An 18,253-nucleotide genomic window follows, 5' to 3' on the forward strand; every position below is an offset into this window, starting at 1 on the left:
ATAAAACAAATTCCAACCACACAATAGAACGAAAAACTATTGTAAAAGACCTGGGAGTAATCATGTTGGAGGATCTCACCTTCAAAGACCACAACATTGCATCAATCGCATCTGCTAGAAAAATGCAGGATGGATAATGAGAACCTTCAAAACTAGGGATGACAAGTCCATGATGACACTCTTCAGGTCACTTGTTCTATCTAGGCTGGAATATTGCTGCACTCTAACAGCACCTTTCAAGGCTGGTGAAATTGCTGACCTAGAAAATGTACAGAGAACCTTCACGGCGCGCATAACGGAGATAAAACACCTCAATTACTGGGAACGCTTGAAGTTCCTGAATCTTTACTCCCTGGAACGCAGGCGGGAGAGATACATGATTGCATAAACTTGGAAAATCCTAGAGGGATTAGTACCAAACTTGCACACGAAAATCACTCCCTAGTGAAAGCAAAAGACTTGGCAGACGATGCAACATCCCCCCAATGAAAAGCAGGGGTGTCACTAGCACGATAAGAGAAACACAATAAGTGTCAGGGGCCGTAGGCTGTTCAACTGCCTCCCAGCATACATAAGGGGGATTACCAATAGGCCCCTGGCTGTCTTTAAGAAGGCGCTGGACAGGCACCTAGTCAGTACCTGACCAGCCGGGCAGTGGTTCGTACGCCCGGTTGCGTGCGGCCAACAGTAACAGCCTGGTTGATCAGGCCCTGATCCACAATGAGGCCTGGTCACAGACTGGGCAGAGGGGGCGTCGTTGACCCCCGATGCCCTCTCCAGGTATACTCCAGGCTGCACTTAAAACGACGTACGAACCACAGCCCCACTGATCAGGTACTGACTATAGGTGCCTATCCAGCGCCATCTTGAAGACAGCCAGGGGTCTATTGGTAATCCCCCTTATGTTGCATCTCTTGCCGAGTCTTTTCTTTCATAGTAGTACTACTACTAGTAGTAGTAGTAGTAGTGCAAGTAGTAGTAGTAATTGTAGTAGTCGTAGTATTACTACTAGTAGTAATAGTAGTAGCATCAATAATAATATCGGTCGTAATATTGGTAATATAGAAAATACAGTTAAGAATAATATCACTCTCACTCTTGTATTATTTCTTACTGTTGTATTATATTTTACTCTTGTATTATCCTAGTGTTGTATTATCTTAGTGTTGTATTATCTTAGTGTTGTATTACTTAAGTATGAAGTTAGTTGTGTTAACATGTATTAATGAAGACTGTATTACAGGTGAGGTCGGAGTGGCTTGTGAGGTACACTAGTGACCTCCACCATCATACCTCCGGCCTCTCACTGCACCTCCCCGGCGACCACGTGAGTACCTCTCACTGCACCTCCCCGGCGACCACGTGAGTACCTCTCACTGCACCTCCCCGGCGACCACGTGAGTACCTCTCACTGCACCTCCCCGGCGACCACGTGAGTACCTCTCACTGCACCTCCCAGGCGACCACGTGAGTACCTCTCACTGCACCTCCCCGGCGACCACGTGAGTACCTCTCACTGCACCTCCCCGGCGACCACGTGAGTACCTCTCACTGCTCCTCCCCGGCGACCACGTGAGTACCTCTCACTGCACCTCCCCGGCGACCACGTGAGTACCTCTCACTGCACCTCCCCGGCGACCACGTGAGTACCTCTCACTGCACCTCCCCGGCGACCACGTGAGTACCTCTCACTGCACCTCCCCGGCGACCACGTGAGTACCTCTCACTGCACCTCCCCGACGACCACGTGAGTACCTCTCACTGCACCTCTCCGGCGACCAAGGGAGTACCTCTCACTGCACCTCCCCGGCGACCACGTGAGTACCACAACCTCTCACTGCACCTCCCCGGCGACCACGTGAGTACCACAACCTCTCACTGCACCTCCCCGGCGACCACGTGAGTACCTCTCACTGCACCTCCCCGGCGACCACGTGAGTACCACAACCTCTCACTGCACCTCCCCGGCGACCATGTGAGTACCACAACCTCTCACTGCACCTCCCCGGCGACCACGTGAGTACCTCTCACTGCACCTCCCCGGGGACCACGTGAGTACCACAACCTCTCACTGCACCTCCCCGGCGACCACGTGAGTACCACAACCTCTCACTGCACCTCCCCGGCGACCACGTGAGTACCTCTCACTGCACCTCCCCGGCGACCACGAGAGTACCACAACCTCTCACTGCACCTCCCCGGCGACCACGTGAGTACCTCTCACTGCACCTCCCCGGCGACCCCGAGAGTACCACAACCTCTCACTGCACCTCCCCGGCGACCATGTGAGTACCACAACCTCTCACTGCACCTCCCCGGCGACCACGTGAGTACCTCTCACTGCACCTCCCCGGGGACCACGTGAGTACCACAACCTCTCACTGCACCTCCCCGGCGACCACGTGAGTACCACAACCTCTCACTGCACCTCCCCGGCGACCACGTGAGTACCTCTCACTGCACCTCCCCGGCGACCACGAGAGTACCACAACCTCTCACTGCACCTCCCCGGCGACCACGTGAGTACCTCTCACTGCACCTCTCACTGCACCTCCCCGGCGACCACGTGAGTACCACAACCTCTCACTGCACCTCCCCGGCGACCACGTGAGTACCACTACCTCTCACTGCACCTCCCCGGCGACCCCTTGAGTACCTCTCACTGCACCTCCCCGGCGACCACGTGAGTACCTCTCACTGCACCTCCCCGGCGACCACGTGAGTACCTCTCACTGCACCTCTCCGGCGACCAAGGGAGTACCACAACCTCTCACTGCACCTCCCCGGCGACCACGTGAGTACCACAACCTCTCACTGCACCTCCCCGGCGACCACGTGAGTACCTCTCACTGCACCTCCCCGGCGACCACGAGAGTACCACAACCTCTCACTGCACCTCCCCGGCGACCACGTGAGTACCTCTCACTGCACCTCTCCGGCGACCAAGGGAGTACCACAACCTCTCACTGCACCTCCCCGGCGACCACGTGAGTACCACAACCTCTCACTGCACCTCCCCGGCGACCACGTGAGTACCTCTCACTGCACCTCCCCGGAGACCACGTGAGTACCACAACCTCTCACTGCACCTCCCCGGCGACCACGTGAGTACCTCTCACTGCACCTCCCCGGCGACCACGTGAGTACCTCTCACTGCACCTCCCCGGCGACCACGTGAGTACCTCTCACTGCACCTCCCCGGCGACCACGTGAGTACCTCTCACTGCACCTCCCCGGCGACCACGTGAGTACCTCTCACTGCACCTCCCCGGCGACCACGTGAGTACCTCTCACTGCACCTCCCCGGCGACCACGTGAGTACCTCTCACTGCACCTCCCCGGCGACCACGTGAGTACCTCTCACTGCACCTCCCCGGCGACCACGTGAGTACCTCTCACTGCACCTCCCCGGCGACCCCGTGAGTACCTCTCACTGCACCTCCCCGGCGACCACGTGAGTACCTCTCACTGCACCTCCCCGGCGACCACGTGAGTACCTCTCACTGCACCTCCCGGCGACCAAGGGAGTACCACAACCTCTCACTGCACCTCCCCGGCGACCTCGTGAGTACCACAACCTCTCACTGCACCTCCCCGGCGACCACGTGAGTACCTCTCACTGCACCTCCCCGGCGACCACGAGAGTACCACAACCTCTCACTGCACCTCCCCGGCGACCACGTGAGTACCTCTCACTGCACCTCTCCGGCGACCAAGGGAGTACCACAACCTCTCACTGCACCTCCCCGGCGACCACGTGAGTACCTCTCACTGCACCTCCCCAGAGACCACGTGAGTACCACAACCTCTCACTGCACCTCCCCGGCGACCACGTGAGTACCACAACCTCTCACTGCACCTCCCCGGCGACCACGTGAGTACCTCTCACTGCACCTCCCCGGCGACCACGAGAGTACCACAACCTCTCACTGCACCTCCCCGGCGACCACGTGAGTACCTCTCACTGCACCTCCCCGGCGACCACGTGAGTACCTCTCACTGCACCTCCCCGGCGACCACGTGAGTACCTCTCACTGCACCTCCCCGGCGACCACGTGAGTACCTCTCACTGCACCTCCCCGGCGACCACGTGAGTACCTCTCACTGCACCTCCCCGGCGACCACGTGAGTACCTCTCACTGCACCTCTCCGGCGACCAAGGGAGTACCACAACCTCCCACTGCACCTCCCCGGCGACCACGTGAGTACCACAACCTCTCACTGCACCTCCCCGGCGACCACGTGAGTACCACAACCTCTCACTGCACCTCCCCGGCGACCACGTGAGTACCACAACCTCTCACTGCACCTCCCCGGCGACCACGTGAGTACCACAACCTCTCACTGCACCTCCCCGGCGACCACGTGAGTACCTCTCACTGCACCTCCCCGGCGACCACGTGAGTACCTCTCACTGCACCTCCCCGGCGACCACGTGAGTACCTCTCACTGCACCTCCCCGGCGACCACGTGAGTACCTCTCACTGCACCTCCCCGGCGACCACGTGAGTACCTCTCACTGCACCTCTCCGGCGACCAAGGGAGTACCACAACCTCCCACTGCACCTCCCCGGCGACCACGTGAGTACCACAACCTCTCACTGCACCTCCCCGGCGACCACGTGAGTACCACAACCTCTCACTGCACCTCCCCGGCGACCACGTGAGTACCACAACCTCTCACTGCACCTCCCCGGCGACCACGTGAGTACCACAACCTCTCACTACACCTCCCCGGCGACCACGTGAGTACCTCTCACTGCACCTCCCCGGCGACCACGAGAGTACCACAACCTCTCACTGCACCTCCCCGGCGACCACGTGAGTACCACAACTTCTCACTGCATCTCCCCGGCGACCACGTGAGTACCACAACCTCTCACTGCACCTCCCCGGCGACCACGTGAGTACTTCTCACTGCACCTCCCCGGCGACCACGTGAGTACCTCTCACTGCACCTCCCCGGCGACCACGTGAGTACCACAACCTCCCACTGCACCTCCCCGGCGACCACGTGAGTACCACAACCTCTCACTGCACCTCCCCGGCGACCACGTGAGTACCACAACCTCTCACTGCACCTCCCCGGCGACCACGTGAGTACCACAACCTCTCACTGCACCTCCCCGGCGACCACGTGAGTACCACAACCTCTCACTGCACCTCCCCAGCGACCACGTGAGTACCTCTCACTGCACCTCCCCGGGGACCACGTGAGTACCACAACCTCTCACTGCACCTCCCCAGCGACCACGTGGGAGAGTAGTTCATTCTTGTTATTATACCTACAATCATCATTCCTCTTTTGTAGTTAATTCAGTATTATGTACATACATACACACACACACACACACACACACACACACACACACACACACACACACACACACACACACACACACACACACACACACACACACACACACACACACACACACACACACACACATGTGGCACGGTGTGGCCCGGTGGCCTGGTGGCTAAAGCTCCCGCTTCACACACGGAGGGCCCGGGTTCGATTCCCGGCGGGTGGAAACATTTCGACACGTTTCCTTACACCTGTTGTCCTGTTCACCTAGAAGCAAATAGGTACCTGGGTGTTAGTCGACTGGTGTGGGTCGCATCCTGGGGGACAAGATTAAGGACCCCAATGGAAATAAGTTAGACAGTCCTCGATGACGCACTGACTTTCTTGGGTTATCCTGGGTGGCTAACCCTCTGGGGTTAAAAATCCGAACGAAATCTTATTCTTATTCTTATATATGTGTGCAAAACAACCACTGTGAAAGAATAGAGAAATTCCAAGCGCTTTCGTGACTACTCACATTATCAAGGAACTATGAAAGTAAAGCATCCAAGGAAGCTATATAAGGGGTCTGGCCAGCACCTCACTATCAGATCCCACAACGGTTAAACACCTGACGCGCGCCGACCCAACTTGGATAGGTCCTTTGCACAACTCACCAACAAACTATTCTACCCAAGAAAATTTAAAAATTATTATTTGTCCAGTGTATTATTAAATTCTTCCCAAATTCTATTAATTATAAATGGATCTAATTTATATAAGCCAAAGGAAATATTCATATTATTGTCAAAACTGCTTTTTATGAAACAAGATTCAATTATATTCCTGTCGACCATGGACTTGCTTGATACTACTTCTCAACTTTTTGAAAATCAATTGGATGGTTAAAATCTCTTACATGAATAAATAGAGCATTGGAATCTTGTCCAGTTCTAATGCTATATTTATGTTGTTTTAATCTTAGTTCGAGATTTTTACCAGTTTGACCAGTCAGACTCATGGAACTCTGTGTTCATCAAGAACTGCAAGAAGCCCCTATCACGAGCCTTTTCCATCCTATGGAGAGGGAGCATGGACACGGGGGTCGTCCCTCAGTTACTAAAAACAACAGACATAGCCCCACTCCACAAAGGGGGCAGTAAAGCAACAGCAAAGAACTACAGACCAATAGCACTAACATCCCATATCATAAAAATCTTTGAAAGGGTCCTAAGAAGCAAGATCACCACCCATCTAGAAACCCATCAGTTACACAACCCAGGGCAACATGGGTTTAGAACAGGTCGCTCCTGTCTGTCTCAACTACTGGATCACTACGACAAGGTCCTAAATGCACTAGAAGACAAAAAGAATGCAGATGTAATATATACAGACTTTGCAAAAGCCTTCGACAAGTGTGACCATGGCGTAATAGCGCACAAAATGCGCGCTAAAGGAATAACAGGAAAAGTCGGTCGATGGATCTATAATTTCCTCACTAACAGAACACAGAGAGTAGTCGTCAACAGAGTAAAGTCCGAGGCAGCTACGGTGAAAAGCTCTGTTCCACAAGGCACAGTACTAGCTGCCATCTTGTTCCTCATCCTCATATCCGACATAGACAAGGATGTCAGCCACAGCACCGTGTCTTCCTTTGCAGATGACACCCGAATCTGCATGACAGTGTCTTCCATTGCAGACACTGCAAGGCTCCAGGCGGACATCAACCAAATCTTTCAGTGGGCTGCAGAAAACAATATGAAGTTCAACGATGAGAAATTTCAATTACTCAGATATGGTAAACATGAGGAAATTAAATCTTCATCAGAGTACAAAACAAATTCTGGCCACAAAATAGAGCGAAACACCAACGTCAAAGACCTGGGAGTGATTATGTCGGAGGATCTCACCTTCAAGGACCATAACATTGTATCAATCGCATCTGCTAGAAAAATGACAGGATGGATAATGAGAACCTTCAAAACTAGGGAGGCCAAGCCCATGATGACACTCTTCAGGTCACTTGTTCTATCTAGGCTGGAATATTGCTGCACTCTAACAGCACCTTTCAAGGCAGGTGAAATTGCCGACCTAGAAAATGTACAGAGAACTTTCACGGCGCGCATAACGGAGATAAAACACCTCAATTACTGGGAGCGCTTGAGGTTTCTAAACCTGTATTCCCTGGAACGCAGGAGGGAGAGATACATGATTATATACACCTGGAAAATCCTAGAGGGACTAGTACCGAACTTGCACACGAAAATCACTCACTACGAAAGCAAAAGACTTGGCAGACGATGCACCATCCCCCCAATGAAAAGCAGGGGTGTCACTAGCACGTTAAGAGACCATACAATAAGTGTCAGGGGCCCGAGACTGTTCAACTGCCTCCCAGCACACATAAGGGGGATTACCAACAGACCCCTGGCAGTCTTCAAGCTGGCACTGGACAAGCACCTAAAGTCAGTTCCTGATCAGCCGGGCTGTGGCTCGTACGTTGGTTTGCGTGCAGCCAGCAGCAACAGCCTGGTTGATCAGGCGCTGATCCACCAGGAGGCCTGGTCATAGACCGGGCCGCGGGGGCATTGACCCCCGAAACTCTCTCCAGGTAAACTCTCCAGGTAAATAAACTTTATCGCAAATTTTACAAGGAATCTTATAGACACATCCATCAGCATTTTGGGGGATGTGTCTATATATATATATAAGATATATATATATATATATATATATATATATATATATATATATATATATACTCTCCTTCTCTAACACACACACACACAAGTCCAACATACTAATAATTAGGTAACTGCCTAACTACTCTTGAGAGAACCTACTTACACCAGCAGCTGAGTCTTGTAATTATTTTGAAGGTGACTACCAGCTGTGGTGTAATTATTGTGAGATGGAGGAGGGAGGGAGGGAGAAAAAGATAGATGGAGGAGGGAGGGAGGGAGAAAAAGATAGATGGAGGAGGGAGGGAGGGAGAAAAAGAGAGATGGAGGAGAGAGGGAGGAAACTAAATAGAATTAGAAGCAAAAATCATAACCAGGACGGAATTAGAAAGAAAAATCATGGTAGTTGCTCATGATACAGAACTTAACGCATCGTATAAATTCAGCATAAAACAGGTTATAAAAAGAAGCGGTTATAATGACAACAGAGGCTCTTTCTGCCTGCCTCGTCATCATCATAACAGGAGCCTTTGCAAGCTCCTGACGAAGGACTGGTGACAGTAAGAAAGACCTTAAACTGCTTATCCACCAAGCCCTTTGTTATATAACTAGTGATAATTACTAAAAAAGCAAGAGGAACAAACGTGAAATAGAGAAATATAGGGGAAAAAAAAGAAAGAGATGAAAAGATAATGCCATATAGGGAGCTGTTGGCATCCCTGAACGACACAGTTGGTAGCCCTGGACGACACTGTTGGCAGCCCTGGACGATGAAGTTGTATCCCTGGACGACACAGTTGGTAGCCCTGGACGACACAGTTGGCAGCCCTGGATGACACTGTTGGCAACCCTGAACAACACAGTTGGCAGCCCTGGATGACACTGTTGGCAACCCTGAACAACACAGTTGGCAGCCCTGGATGCTGCTCACTTATTTTGTGCAACCATTAAGATATTTCAGTATTTATTGTTTGTGTTAGTAACTTCAATGCAATGAGTTTAAATACTTCTACATAGCTTGGTATGTTGAAATGGGTACTTATATATATATATACATGTATATGTATATATATATATATATTCATATGTGTATATATATATATATATATACATGTATATGTATATCTGATGGCAGCCAGAAGCGTCCAGATGGTATCACCCTTCAAGCCTGGACAGATGGGAAGCAGGTGGTGTGGGACTATACATGTGCATCTACCTTGGCTGATACCTATCTCCAATACACCAGGGAGGAAGGAGGGGCAGCTGCCAGCTTCAGGGTGTCCCAAAAGTCTAGAAAATATGGAGAACTTGCCCATCGTTATATGTTTGTTCCCATAGGCTCAGAGACCCTCGGCTCATGGGGAAAGAATGCATCTAAATTCCTTAAGGAGCTGGGAAAAAGACTCATCAGGGTAGCTAGGGATCCCAGCTAGTTTTCTGTTCCAGCGGCTCAGTGCGGCTGTTCAAAGGGGTAATGCCTGCTGTATTTTGGGCACACGTCCCAGCTCTGAGGAGCTGGATGAGATTTTCGCCTGATAATCAGTGATACACACGTAAAAACATGTACCGTATATGTCACCTTTATATTAACAATGTATCTCTTAAATCTTCTGTACCATATTATGTAATAAAATATTCCTATTGGTAAAAAAAAAAATATGAAAAGATGGGGTGGTAGGGGAAGTGGAATATTCAAACGTCTTCAGGAAGAAATCCAAATATTCTTCCTTGAAGCCTTTTTATCCACTTCTCCGAGGCTGTGGGTCCCACAATTTGCACCAGAGGTGGACTCCATCCTATATATATATATATATATATATATATATATATATATATATATATATATATATATATATATATATATATATATATATATATATATATATATATATAGAGAGAGAGAGAGAGAGAGAGAGAGAGAGAGAGACAGAGAGACAGAGAGACAGAGACAGAGAGACAGAGACAGAGAGACAGAGACAGAGAGACAGAGAGACAGAGACAGAGAGACAGAGACAGAGAGACAGAGACAGAGAGACAGAGACAGAGAGACAGAGAGAGAGAGAGAGAGAGAGACAGAGAGAGAGAGAGAGAGAGAGAGAGAGAGAGAGAGAGAGAGAGAGAGAGAGAGAGAGAGAGAGAGAGAGAGAGAGAGAGAGAGAGAGAGAGAGAGAGAGAGAGAGAATTGGTAAAAATATGATCAACGACAACACTGGAGGAAGATGTACGAGCGCACCGCTGCCTCACCATGTAAAATGGGCCAGGTTACACTATTATTACCACCACACAGTGCATTTGGAAAGAAAATACATTACACTCGCTGGTTACATTCCCTGTACAGTGAAAAATGTCAGCGTGGGGGGGAAGCAAAGAATAATATTTATGGACTGAAAGTGGTGTTGTTTATGTTGATGATGTGTTGCCTGAAGTAGGATAATGGTAGCGACTCAAGATAAGATAAGATAAGATTTCGTTCGGATTTTTAACCCCGGAGGGTTAGCCACCCAGGATAACCCAAGAAAGTCAGTGCGTCATCGAGGACTGTCTAACTTATTTCCATTGGGGTCCTTAATCTTGTCCCCCAGGATGCGACCCACACCAGTCGACTAACACCCAGGTACCTATTTGCTGCTAGGTGAACAGGACAACAGGTGTAAGGAAACGTGTCGAAATGTTTCCACCCGCCGGGAATCGAACCCGGGCCCTCCGTGTGTGAAGCGGGAGCTTTAGCCACCAGGCCACCGGGTCACCGATGATGGTGTTACAGCAGTGAAGCGTTCAACCCGCAGGGGTAATACCCATTTCTGTTAGAAGAGGTGATTAAATTTGTTCCTAGGAATCGTTGAGTAGGTCCAGCTCCTTGGAGTAAAAGCCTTTAGTCAGTAAAAGTATCACATGCATACACACGTATGTGTATGTTTGTACTCATCTATTTGTGGCTGCAGGGGTTGAGTCTCGGCTCCCGGCACTGTCTGCCTCGCAAGCTGGTGATAACCAACCATTTTATCAGTGCTCTCCCTCCCTCTCTCTCTCTCTCTCTCTCTCTCTCTCTCTGTCTCTCTCTCTCTCTCTCTCTCTCTCTCTCTCTCTCTCTCTCTCTCTCTCTCTCTCTCTCTCTCTCTGTTTATCTAATTTTGGTTAAAATGACATAATTAGTGACCAATTATTTTTGTAGATTACACCATCATAAAATATGCAATTATCTGTTTATGATAATCTTTTATAATTATGCTATTATAATCTGCTATAATGTGTGTGTGTGTGTGTGTGTGTGTACTCACCTAGTTGTACTCACCTAGTTGAGGTTGCGGGGGTCGAGTCCGAGCTCCTGGCCCCGCCTCTTCACTGATCGCTACTAGGTCACTCTCCCTGAGCCGTGAGCTTTATCATACCTCTGCTTAAAGCTATGTATGGATCCTGCCTCCACTACATCGCTTCCCAAACTATTCCACTTACTGACTACTCTGTGGCTGAAGAAATACTTCCTAACATCCCTGTGATTCATCTGTGTCTTCAGCTTCCAACTGTGTCCCCAATGGACCCCAATGGAAATAAGTCACTCTGTCTGACTTTTTTGGGTTATCCCAGGTTCTCTACACATATGCTGCTATGTATGATAATTCTATGTAACTGTATTTGTGTATACCTGAATAAACTTACTTACTTACTTACTTACTTAATTCCCCTTGTTACTGTGTCCAATCTCTGGAACATCCTGTCTTTGTCCACCTTGTCAATTCCTCTCAGTATTTTGTATGTCGTTATCATGTCCCCCCTATCTCTCCTGTCCTCCAGTGTCGTCAGGTTGATTTCCCTTAACCTCTCCTCGTAGGACATACCTCTTAGCTCTGGGACTAGTCTTGTTGCAAACCTTTGCACTTTCTCTAGTTTCTTCACGTGCTTGGCTAGGTGTGGGTGTGTGTGTGTGTGTGTGTGTGTGTGTGTGTGTGTGTGTGTGTGTGTGTGTGTGTGTGTGTGTGTGTGTGTGTGTGTGTGTGTGTGTACTCACCTTTTTGTACTCACCTAATTGTGGTTGCAAGGGTCGATACTCAGCTCCTGGCTCCGCTTCTTCACTGGTCGCTACTAGGTCCACTCTCTCCCTGCTCCATGAGCTTTATCATACCTCGTCTTAAAGCTATGTGTGGATCCTGCCTCCACTACATCACTCTCCAGACTGTTCCACTTCCTGACAACTTTATGACTGAAGAAATACTTCCTAACATCCCTGTGACTCATCTGAGTTTTCAACTTCAAGTTGTGAACTCTTGTTGCTCCGAAACATTCTGTCCCTATCCACTTTTTCTATTCTTCTCAGTACTTCATATGTCGTTATCATGTCATCCCATATCCTTAACCTCTCCTCGTAGGACATACCCTTTAGCCTCGGGACTAGTCTTGGTGCAAACCTTTGCACTTTCTCTAATTTCTTAACGTGTTTGACCAGGTGTGGGTGTATGGATGTATGTGTGTGTATACTCACCAAGCCAAGTTTTGTTTGCGGGGGGTCGAAATTCAGCTCCTGGTCCTACCCACAGGTGATGTCAGCAGGTGGAAGTGTGGTGGCAGAGTGCCGCCTCACACTGGGCCCTCATCAAGTCAGTACCAATACCACCATCAGGGTGAAACTCACTGCTGCTTCCTACCTCCACAACCTCCACACTGCTTCTGCTGCTGCTGCTGGAGGTCAGTTACACAGTGGTAACACACACAGTGTGCTGCTACACTGTTGTATATGACAGTTACACAGTGGTAACACACACAGTGTGCTGCTACACTGTTGTATATGACAGTTACATAGTGGTAACACACACAGTGTGCTGCTACACTGTTGTATATGACAGTTACATAGTGGTAACACACACAGTGTGCTGCTACACTGTTGTATATGACAGTTACATAGTGGTAACACACACAGTGTGCTGCTAAACTGTTGTATATGACAGTTACACAGTGGTAACACACAGTGTGCTGCTACACTGTTTTATATGATAGTTACACAGTGGTAACACACACAGTGTGGTGCTACACTGTTTTATATGATAGTTACACAGTGGTAACACACACAGTGTGGTGATACACTGTCTTATATGATAGTTACACAGTGGTAACACACACAGTGTGGTGCTACACTGTTTTATATGGTAGTTACACAGTGGTAACACACACAGTGTGGTGATACACTGTTCTATATGGTAGTTACAGAGTAGTAACACCTACAGTGTGCTGCTACACTGTTCTATATGATAATTACTCAGTGGTAACAAAAGCTAGCTATGTTTCCCTGTTATATTCCATTACACAGGATAGTGCTCATAGTGTTGAAATGTGTAAGCATGATCTGTGAGACTTCAGTAGTGTCAGCCTGAGCTGGGAGACTAGGGATAGTGAGGCTGACACAAGCGGTGTGGTGGAGGCTGACACGGGAGGGGTGGAGGTGTCAGACACAGCTGACGCCACAAGGGTGCCTGACATATTCAAGTAACCAACTCAATTGCTATTCAATATTGGTGATCAACACTGTCCTTGCCAGGCCTTTCCCAGACCTGCCAAACTTTCCCCAGACGTTCCCCGGACTTTCCCCAGACCTACCAGACTTTCCCCAGACCTACCAAACTTTCCCCAGACCTACCAGACTTTCCCCAGACCTACCAGACTTTCCCCAGACCTGTTAGACCTGCCTGATCCACCGTCAAACCTGCCAGACTTGTCTCTCCATCCCCCTCTGCCAGAATGTGGAAGGTTCACTATCTAGGGATTAACAGAAAGAGTATATAGTTCCTTTGTATAAGGGAGAAGAAGATAAAAGATAATGTTAGAATTATAGAGAAATAAGTCTGTTGAGTATGCCAAATAAGGTGTATGGCAGTGTTATTACTGAAAGAATTAAGAGTAAGACAGAGAGCAGGTTCACAGAGTAACGAGGTTCTAGGAAGGAAGGGGATGTGTTACCCAAGTGTTCACAATAAAGTATATAAGTGAGCAATATTTAGATTAAGGTGTGGAACTTTCTCTTGTATTTATGGATTTAGAAAAGGCATGTGATAAGGTGGATAAGGAAACAATGTGGCAGATGTTGCAAGTGTGAGGAATAAGTTGTAGGCTACTGAAAGCAGTTAATAGTTTTTATACGGATAGAGAGGTATGCAGAATAAAGGAAGATTATTTTCTGTTACCATAGTTGTTTAACGTAATTATAGATGACGGTGTACAAGCAGTGAGTACTACGGTCTTGGGGAGATGTATGTATTTAAGAGATAAAGAAACTAATACAAAATGGGAGTTGTGATTATAGGGAATTTTTACTTAGATAAATACAGCATTAAAGACCATTGATGGTTTTATGAGGATACTCATCTTTAAGTTAACAGCTTACACAGGCACATAATGGGCTCAGAGACCGGCCCACAAGCTTCTGATAACTCAACAAGTTACAGCGGTAATGAACTATTTATATGCTTATATTTGGTTATATTCATAATGAGTTTTTATACACACATGAATTAAGTAACATAAAAATTACAAAAATATTACCATATATTTTAGCAGTGGTAATGTGTTATTTACAGTGGGGAAAGTCAGATTATTTTTCCACAATGGTTGGTAATATACCACCGTCAATACAATATTTTATTTCATGAAAACTTTTCAGAGTTGTCTCTGAATTCGTCAGCTTTATCGCATTTCAGTACATAATGACGCAAGGTGTGACAATACTCCATCTGGCAAAGTTTATATTAAGTTTGGACTACATCTGACGGTGGTAATTTAACCTGCCAAAGATACTTGTAACCCAGCCGGAGCCGGGCAGTAGTGACATCCAAGAGTCGGCTTATTTTGTTAGATGCACTGTAGACATGTGGCTCCTACACTGATAGAACGATGATAGATGGACTGACTCGTCTCAATCTCATCAGTCTCAAATCAGTTAAGTTCAATTGAAGTTCTTTTCGTATTGCTGTTCTCAAAATTCTGACAGCCCAAGATTACAATCAATTCCTTCTTTGAACAAGTAAGACTTTGTTGATTCATCGGTTCTATCACGCATCTGAAAACCAGTGTGAAACAGATTCCACAGAAAGTGTACTCTGACTTCACTGTCCACAATCCTACCTTTGTCTGAAACTGTGCTTAGTTTCAGACAAAGAAGCCGCCAGTAGAAATTTACTAGAGTTTACGACTTAATAATGTCATAGAAAACGGTTAACACCGTATAGGAGAGTGGGAAGAATATCCCCAATTATCAATTAAAATTTTTATGTTCGTCAAAACTAGAAGAGGAAAAAAAAGAAAATACCTTATTCGGATTATCGATCCAAGACAGTTAATAACTCAGGATAATTTATGATAACCAAGAAGGTTAATAAAACAAGTTCCAACAACACAAAAGAGAGAAAAACTAATGTGAAGGACCTGGGAGTGGTAATGTCAGAGAATCTCACTTTTAAAGATCACAACAATGTATCTACCACATCTGCCAGGAAAAAGATTGGCTGGATAATGAGAACATTCAAAACTAGGGATGCCAAGCCATTGATGATTCTCTTCAAATTACTTCTCTCTAGGCTGGAATATTGCTGTACACTAATGACCCCTTTCAATGCAGGCGAAATTGCAGACCTGGAGAATGTACAGCAAACTTGCACGGCACGTATAAGTATGATAAGGCACCTAAATTACTGTACTCCCTGGAATTCATGTGAGAAAGATGCATGATAATATACACTTGAAAACCCTAGAGGGACGAATCCCATATCTGCTCACGGAAATCACTCCCTAGGAAAGAAAAAAAGACTCGGCAGGAGGTGCCATGAGTAGCTAAGAGACAAGACAGTGTCAGGGGCCCAAGACTGTTCAATTGCCTCCCAGCATACATTAGGAGGATTGATTACCAATTGACCCCTTCAAGTGGGAGTTGGACAGGCACCTAAAGTCAGTACCTGACCAGTCAGGCTGTGGTTCGTACGTTAGTTTACGTGTGGCCAGCAGTAACAGCCTGGTTGATCAGGTGCTAATCAACTACAAGGCCTGGTCTTGAACCAGGCCACGGGGGCGTTGACCCCGTAACACCCTCCAGGTATATTTATCTCGTATTCAATGTGATAGCTTTGTATTCTTTCTCTAGTTTCCTTCATTAAATATTCTTTCTCCAGCTTCCTTCATTAAATATTCTTTCTCTAGCTTCCTTCATTAAGTTTCCTTTCACTAGCTTCCATCATTATATATTCTTCAGTTCTGTTCTCAGATGGCTCTATACCAAGGCAGGACGAGCCACGAACTTGACCTTAGATGTGTATTACGTGACTGACCTCCGTTCTTCAGTTATTCCTCCTGAGGAAACACCCTACTCTAACACACCTTGATAATACACTACAGTTCTTAAGCTAGATAGAAATAGATGGCACTTCTCATCAGACAGCCTTGTTGTCTACTTCTGTCATCTGCTGTCTGCCTTTTCCGTTCATCCCAGGTCATCCTAGTTCATGAACTTTGTCCACGTCATCCTGGTTCACGAACTTGGTCCACATCATCCCAGGTCACTGACTGTTAACTTGGATGATCAGCCTTAAAAATTATCCTCGGCTTCAACAGTGATAATGTTGTTATTGTTCCCTCAGGATCAGAGAGAGGTGATACTAGTAGTGGGTTTTCTGCTCTACTGATGTCTTCCTCATGGCTTGCAAAGTCTGCTCTCCTGCTGATGTCTGCTACTACCCTGCTGATGTCTACTACCACCCTGTTGACATCTGCTACTGCCCTACTGATGTCTGCTACAGCCCTGCTGACTTCCTCTTCCTGGCTGAGAAGGTCCTCTATCATGTTGACTCAGGATAACCCATGATAATTAACCCTGGAGGGTTAGTAACCCTAGATAACCCAATATTATTAACTTTGGAGAATTAGTAACCTAGGATAACCTAAGATAACCCAGGGTTCGTAACCCAGGATAAAACAAGATTACTAACCTTGGAGGGTTAGTAACCCACATTAATCCAAGATTAATAACCCCAGATGGTTATTAACCCATGATAACCCAAGAATGAGGCTTATTTCCATTGTAGTCTTCAGGTCCTTTCTCAGGATGCCACTCACAGCAGTTAACTAAGACCCAGGTACCTACTTACTGCTAGGTGAACAGGGGCAGCAGGTGTCAAGTAAATAATACCCAGGTACCTACTTACTGCTAGGTGAACAGGGGCAGGTGTCAGGTAAATAACACCCAGGTACCTACTTACTGCTAGGTGAATAGGGGCAGCAGGTGTCAGGAAACATGCCCAATGTCTCCCTCCCTTGTGTATATACATAATGTATATAGGTGTGGTTGTGTGTAAACCAAGTACATATAGTGTGTATATTCATCAGTGTTCAACAATGTCTGGAAGATGAATTAATATTTGTAGAATTAATAATACTAAAATGATGAAATTTGTGTGATTTTATTCATCCTCTTTATCATTATTATTATTTTTATTATTATCCTGGTTAAGCACTGAACTGGTCATGGTTACAGTAGTGGTCAGTAAGGATGGTCCAGGATAACTAAACAAACAAAAGATAACATACCCAAGATATCTACACATACACACAAAAGATAATAGCATACCCAGGATAACTACACATATAGAATAATTATTTCAGTACTTCTTGTCTGTTTTCCTTCTCATATATGAAGGTATTATTATTATTATAATCAAAGGGGGATCCCTAAACCCATAGGAATTATACAGCACCTTGGGGGGGATGGAAGGTATTCAGGCTCAATTCAGGAAACTAGAGCACAGATCCAATTCCCTAGATCAAGAGCCCCTCACCAGCATCAAGGAACTTCCCTTGAGGGGTATATGAAGGTAACATGTGCAATTTTGTAGGTGTTCAGCAGTTGTTTTCCCCTCAGGTTCTGTTATATCCTCACAGAGAGGTCGCACAGCTCCTGGTCTTCCTCTCACATTTTATATCATATTAATATGCAAGATATTCTCCATGGGGAAGTGGAACAGAATTCTTCCTCCATAAGCCATGCGTGTCGTAAGAGGTGACTAAAATGCCGGGAGCAAGGGGCTAGTAACCCCTTCTCCTGTATATATTACTAAATTTAAAAGGAGAAACTTTCGTTTTTCCTTTTGGGCCACCCCACCTCAGTGGGATACGGCTGGTGCATTGAAAGAAGATGTAAGATATTATGTGGAGTTTATGGCACTTATTGAGAAACATTAGTGATGGGAAGTGCTAAACCCATAGGGGTCATACAATGCCTGGGAGTATGGGAGACATTCAGACTTGATTCAGTTTA

General features: G+C 47.2%; 1 long non-coding RNA gene across 1 annotated transcript; it reads left to right on the forward strand.

The window, feature by feature from the left end:
- Positions 1 to 1,240: 1,240 nt before the first annotated feature.
- LOC138854415 (uncharacterized) lies at positions 1,241 to 16,708 on the forward strand. The gene is made up of 3 exons (XR_011393616.1): positions 1,241 to 1,327; positions 12,501 to 12,648; positions 16,581 to 16,708. It is a non-coding gene; the product is annotated as an uncharacterized lncRNA (long non-coding RNA).
- Positions 16,709 to 18,253: the final 1,545 nt, after the last annotated feature.

Source organism: Cherax quadricarinatus, chromosome 58 (assembly GCF_038502225.1).
Source record: "Cherax quadricarinatus isolate ZL_2023a chromosome 58, ASM3850222v1, whole genome shotgun sequence".
Classification (NCBI taxonomy): Eukaryota; Metazoa; Arthropoda; class Malacostraca; order Decapoda; family Parastacidae; genus Cherax; species Cherax quadricarinatus.